The sequence below is a fragment of the Galleria mellonella genome, unplaced genomic scaffold, assembly GCF_026898425.1.
Source record: "Galleria mellonella isolate WM207_F2 unplaced genomic scaffold, CSIRO_AGI_GalMel_v1 utg36, whole genome shotgun sequence".
Classification (NCBI taxonomy): domain Eukaryota; kingdom Metazoa; phylum Arthropoda; class Insecta; order Lepidoptera; family Pyralidae; genus Galleria; species Galleria mellonella.
In genome coordinates this window covers 2,402,620-2,409,818 of record NW_026442086.1, presented here as the reverse complement: position 1 = coordinate 2,409,818, position 7,199 = coordinate 2,402,620, and the positions used below count along the sequence as shown (strand labels likewise).

The 7,199-nt window shown below is 30.2% G+C and overlaps 1 long non-coding RNA gene across 2 annotated transcripts in view; it reads right to left on the bottom strand.

The window, feature by feature from the left end:
• Window positions 1–6,714, bottom strand: part of LOC128201202 (uncharacterized) — a 64,181-nt gene extending 57,467 nt beyond the window's left edge. Inside the window, exon 1 of one of the 2 annotated variants that reach the window (XR_008253109.1) lies at window positions 6,586–6,714. This is a non-coding gene — a long non-coding RNA (uncharacterized LOC128201202). The other variant, XR_008253110.1, reaches the window with a different exon arrangement.
• Between the last annotated feature and the right edge of the window lie 485 nt (window positions 6,715–7,199).

The window sequence follows — 7,199 nt, the reverse complement described above, 5'->3', positions numbered from 1 at the left end:
ATGAATATACCAGAAAAAATAGATAGACAGAAAAGTATGAACATAAAATGATCCAAATAGATATCTACCAATGACATGACAATAGGAAACAAATCGCTAATGCCACGAGCAATATTTCAGACGCGGTCTGCCATAGGATTATCATTTATAGTAGAATGAACCGCATTTGAATTTCCAAGTTCTTGATCTTCGATCAACAATACTAACTAGATACAATACAGAATAGAAACACAAAAGAGAATTAAAATATGATATTTCCCTGTCTATTATACAGGCATAAAAGGCTCTAAAAGTGTAATAATTTCTATTTACCTATTGTAACATATACAGTATAACTTGAATCCTAAATGCAAATGTTAGCACAATTTACTACCTATTAAAATAGGAACTTGCTCTGTAAATAAGGCGTTATTGACATAGTAGACTGTTTTGTGCACGTTGCCTGGACATCTAACTGCTATTATTGATTAAAGTTCTCAAAACACAAAATTAACAATCTACTCCTCTTTTAAATAAGTCTATGCAGACTACTGTAAATGCCATCATCAAAACGTATGATGTGTGTATGCAAAATGAAGTAATGTCAGTAATTATGAAAAAACTATTAAAGACTAAAATATAAAGAAAGCTGTATCTAAATTTTTATCTCGAGATCGATTACTATAAATAACTTTATTATTCTGTTACTATCAGTTAAGTAGGAAGATACATTAGTACAAGGTAGGGATCGCTGTAGACGGGCTTGATTTACTGCGGATGTAAATCGTGTGTGACGAAATAAATCGGTAATGTCATTATAATGACTCCAAGCATAGTTACATCACTATAATGTTTTTCAGTCACGAAATTACAATAAACGACTCATTCTTACAACTATTATAATATATCACATGGATCGCATGATTTTAAAAACAAGATTTTTAGTATTCTCACGAATTAATACAAAATACCGACATTTTATCTTTTGCATCTGCTGAACAGAAAAACAACGTGTCATCTCTTCTTATCATCACCGTAACATAAGAAGCGACTATAGGAATTAAACAAAACACACTGTTAAATAACCGGTCAAGTGTGAGTGTGAACTTACCACCGTACATAAAATAGTCTCTGAAAATTCGCCGTACATAAAATAGTATTCCAAAGGCAATAAAAAATCTAAAGAGATAAAAATTTGAACATGTTGTACACTCACCGTTGCTTCAAAAATAGACCGAAACACCGAGAAAAATAAACCTGACCAAACCTACAAAATAGACGTGGACACTAGAAACAATTTCCGGCAATTCTCGCGGGAACAAAAACGGGTTTCCGGTAATGAAGCCGCAAAAAGTAACTAATCAAAAATATAATTTCAAACAAGCGATATATTTCGTTAATAAAACTAAGAGACAATATATAATACCAATGAGATTGCATCAGTACTTGTGCGTGCGATCCTTTATTTGCATATAATATGATCATTATGTATCTTAAGGATTGCTTTTTACACACTAAAGAATTTCACATCACTTGTTGAACAAACGACCGCAGTCAACATATTATTGCCATATTTGCGGCGGTGGAATACACCGCAAATGCAAGATGATAAAACCGTCAATACTCGAAGATACCAAAACGCATTTCTCGTAGATAGATCGACCACACAGCTATGGTTTATCTATTTGTTTTTTTTTTTGTCTTTAAAATATTTATTTGTTTAATATTTATATCAACGTTGTTTATACTTTTAATTAATAACATTAACTTTGTTTTGCCATTCTTCAAATAAGTAGGTACGACAAGTAACATAAGGTAGGTTTTTTCCTAAAATTATTGCAATTTTTAATTATAATGGTGATCCTACAAAACGAAGGATATCTTAAGATATCAATATTATAAGATATTAAAGTCTAAAGTTACGTAAACAATAGCCTTTATAGTATAAACATACTAGAGCTCCCGATACGGGATATACAAAAACAAACCATGACAAATAATTTCATAAAACCTAATTGTCTTTATGCGAAAGTTATTAAGTAATTGAAAATAAAAAAGGAAATTGTTCTTTTTAAAATATTATATCAATGCCAAACCATAAAAAAGCATTAGGGTCCAATGAGTCACTGTCATGGTAGAAAGTTTCGCGAGACTCAGAACTGGAACTGATCCATTAACATCAGATACCACCGACTAGTTTATTGGACATTGTGCGTTCTGATCGCAGATAAGCTGATATCGTGTTCGGCGCGGTAATCAATTACTACCGCCTACCCACCAACCTACCTTCGTGCTGCTCATTCAATACCACAACATTCTTATTGTGGCGACTGTGAAAATTAAACACTCGTTACATTTACAGATGTATGATAAAATTGCAATTGAATTTAAATTGCTGTATTCAATCTTCTTTGTTTATTTAGGACCTTGAGGATAGGCCCGCTAAAAGTTTATGAATTGCTTTACCAGTTTCTGAGTGCTTCGTTGGCCCTTTTATCCTTTTTATTGCACAAATGAGCTTTAATATGGGCGACTGCTTTTAACACTTCTTACATATAAATTTTATTTTACTATGAAAGGATCCCTTATTGACCTTGATGTCACCTGATGTATAATGAATGAACGAGGAGGGAAAGAGTGAGAATAAACAAATGGAAAATAATGAAGGAATAATGCATGAGGTCGAAGATAAAACACACGAGCCCACAAACAGCTTATTTAACTTTGATTTAGAAGAGCCTAGACTATGTGAATCCGTAAAAATAGGCAGGGGATGAATACCACACTTAAATAATACGTATTATAAAATAGAAATAAACTTTGATAAAACCTTGATAACAATGATAAAACTTTAATACACCTATATAGTATAAATGGCAAAATTAACACTATATGGTATTATCTACCAGTCGATCGTAGACAGGAATAATAGAAAAAAATATTGATATAAAATAGTAATATATAAATAACATGCACATAATATTCTTATTGCTTTCATTACACATACATATATATGATAATTAATAATATCAAACGAAAAACCACTCATATATAAAGAAAATACCAAAATCATACAAGGCAGAACGTCTAAAATATATTGTGATTCTAAGGATTTTAAATAAACAGTACGCAATTTACGCTTGAATGCCAATTTGGTTGGAACAGATCTAATGTCAAAGGGTAAAGCATTCCAGTGCCAGATAGCCTGAATGGCGAAAGAATTGGAGATAAAATAATTATAGTGGACAGGAATATGGAACAAGAGATTTCTAAAAGAACGAAGACATCGGTTACTGACATCTCTGTGAAATTTAAATTTAAACTTAAGGTATTTAAGCGAGTTTGAATCGTATAAAATAGAGTAGAATATATAGAACAGTCGAACATTTCTACGTTGTCTGATGATTTATCTACGACATAAAGATGCAAATCCTCTCCTTTAAATTTATTGCTTGCGATTGGGCGTTTTCTTTTTATAATTTTTTTATTAACTGTTTATATTCGCGATAATTGAAAAATTATTTGATATTTCATTTCTATGATTTGGAGATTGATAGCTAATATGGAAGGTTGTAAAACGTCTTGTAGCAATAGTAGTGGTTAATCTTTGAGTGTTAGCAGTCATACACATACTGATAACGGAATCAAATAATATAATTTTAATCGAGTAACCAGTAGTATAAGCTTCCGCAAAATAACACCTTATTCAATTAAATAATAAAAAAATAGTTTTAATTATGGATAATTCTTCGTTAAGTTGCAACAAAAGCACTTAAAAACCCTAATGTATATCTTAATTTTTAATTTAGAAAATAAACTGGTTACATGTTTTACATGTCATGGTATATTTTTTTAAATTTGCTAATATATACCAAGTATCTTGTTGTATAGTCTAGACTTGAAGTTTACAAGTATATAGTTATTTTACAATCCTTTATCTAAAATATCTAACTATTGCAAAATCAAATTATCTTCATAAAAAATCTTTAGAAATTTATTATATTCTTCTGATCCGTTATGAACTAATCAAATATGCGCAGGTGCTGCCAAACCGCTGACCCTTGCCGGTTTATCAAATTTTATGATCCTATTGAATAATATTATAAAAAAATCATACTATACTTAAAAATATTTTTTGTCTCCATCGAAAATATAATCGGTTATGAATAAACATCAGTTTTTTAATACATCATAACCTTATAGTAACTCTATTATATTATCAATGATCGTAAGTAGGTACTTACTACTCACTGACATTGACTTCTCTCCAACTTATGTTTGCTAGAAGGGAATTCTTTCAAAATTAACTTATCGTGTTGTATATCTTTTCTGCTACCATGTAGCTGAATGCATTATATTTTGTATAATGCAGTATATTAATAAATAAATATGCTCTCTCTAGAATCAAATCTTAGTGGTATTACGAGTATGTGAGTGAGTAACAAGATTGAATGTTAATTAAAAAATTCAAAGGTAACGTTTAAAAACATCCGGATTCAATAAAGACAAACGGATTAATATCTGTGAATCAACTCTAACCATCGGAAGCTCATTATCCAATGTGATTATATCAGCCGTTCAACGCATTCGATTTCAGATAACGCCTCACAAGTGGTAGTTCGAACAAAATAAGAGGGGTCGTAATCATAACTTCTGGCTACAGAATCAAGTACCACAAGTTTATATAATATATAAACATAAAAAAATAGTTCTTGCGGATTATCTTCCCTAATTATTCTCTAATATTTAGCCAAACTGCTTAATACATATGATAAGAAACTATATTTTTCGAGTCTACAGGCAACGGTTACCGCTTCCTACTTTCCGTCAGATAAGCCGTCGGCTTATTTTCTTTTGCAGCAATATAAAAAGTTACATTTTCACTATAGATTTGTGTGCTCGTCTAGATAAGTAGGTTGTCTTGGTGCTACTTTTTATTACGGTAACTTTTTTTTTAATCCATTCACTAATTTTGAAGCTATGCCTACTTATTGTATGTACAGAAGTAGGTACAGTTTAAAAAATATTTTAATTGAAATAAAACTAAATATGTAGCAACTTTAAATAGAAAATTACTTGAATGGCAATATATTTTCACTTTAAACATCGCGTGCGAGCACTGTGATTGCAAAAACTTTAGCACACGTTCTCTCTAAAGCCATATAAATTCATGACACAAAAGACAACGCAATTGCCGCGCTATATCCATGTCTATGACACTTAAATTTTACCTTAAGGTTTAAAGTTTTAATATTAAAATTATTATATAATAAATTCTCGCCTTTATCTCTTCAACAACGGTGACAGAGATTATTCAGTGATACACATGGTGCTTTAAAAAATCTTACTCCATCCAGTCACATACAAAAATTTGTAACTGTTGTTTATTTTGTACAATTTGTTCTTGAACAAGTACATTGAGTGTAGTCAACATTAAGTAAATATGAGCTTAAATGTTGAACTTTGTTTATGTTATAATTGCTAATTTTCTCAAAATATACATAATATATTATATTCAATAATAAAAATCAATCACTGAATATTTGTAAGCAAATCATTTTTGAACAGCTACACCAATTTTGATAATTCTTTTTTTACTGTGCAATTGCCAGGACAAGCTGTGTACGGGTACTAAAGAAAATAAATTAATAATATATAAAAAGGGAAGTGATGCGATTACATATATTCGATAATTTATTTTTATTTATAAAGATTATATCTAGCTGATACGAGCAAACGTTATTTTGCTTATTGCTGCGACTTCCATCCGTTTTTTTCTTTTTATCAGGATAAAACTATCCTGTTGTTCAAGTTAGAACGCATAATCTCTGGTATTGTAGGTGTTCATACGCTACGGTAACCACTTACCATCAAGTGGCCGTATGCTTGTTTGCCACCTCAATGGTATAAAAAAAAATAAAACAAACAATACACAATTACAAACGGTTTTGGAGATTACCGTGAACGAATATCGTGACACAGGATTTTTATATATTATGATTAACTACCTCTTTATGGTAGATATTAATGCCGTTGTAGAATTATGATAAATAATGCGCCGAACTGAAGTTCTATCAATCACGGCTTCTTGTATAATCAAACCTCGTTGATGTATCAACAGCAAAATCGTAATTAATAATGCTACAAAATAAACTCTATGTAACAATTATAAGTTAGATTGCAACAAGAATATATTATGTTAAAAAAAATTGTGTTTTGTCAAAGATTTACCATAAATATATATACACTCCGCTCAGGCAGCTTTATTAAATTTTAAACAACTAAACAATTATGAAACATAATAATTTATATTTTAAAAACTTTTACAATACAGATTTTAATACGATCTCAGTATTCTTCTTACGTCATATAATTTTTGTCTTTATATATATTTTGACTTGTTTGAAAATATTTAACCCTACCTTGATCGTTACCAACCGCAAGATAATTTATTTTATATTCAGTAAATTACCTTACTTATATTCAAAACCGTACTATAAAATTATGCTTTCAATATCCGCTAATATAGTAATGTCAGAATTTTATGGAAATTTTATAATAGGATTACAGAAATAAATAGTATTACACAGAACTGATTACACTCACTCAGCATAAGATGTTAATGACGCCATAACCTGCGCACAACAGGATAATTATTTCAAGAGAATGTTTACACCATCTCATGCTATAAAATGTAAATTAGATAAGTACAAAATATCACCTCTATACTTTCTTATCATGAAACATAAAAATTAAAACAGTATTAAAACGTTATGTCTAGTAAAAAGGTTGTTTACATTGATAAGAATGAAAATTTGGTAATACATTGTAATATTCTAATGTTGTCTAACATAGCTTCTTGAATTTAGGACAAAGATACATCTAAAATGTGGTCCTTTCAATAAAGGACACATGTTTATTCACTGATAGAGAATAACTGAAAAATAATGATAATAAATATAACGTATATACGAGTATGTATATGTTTTTTTTAATAGATGATGATGAAATGGTAATCCCGCTTGCGCTAGCACGTTGTGGTTAATACACCTCGAATTTAACACGATGGTTTCCAGGGTGCACCACGTAAAAGTAAACTTGTCAGTGTATACTGCTAGCAATAGGACTGGTAGTCCCCCTTACTAACAATCCCTTCCCCTTCCCCCAATATGTTAATGTTAACTGTGTAATATAACTTATAGAAAATCGATCGATTGCGA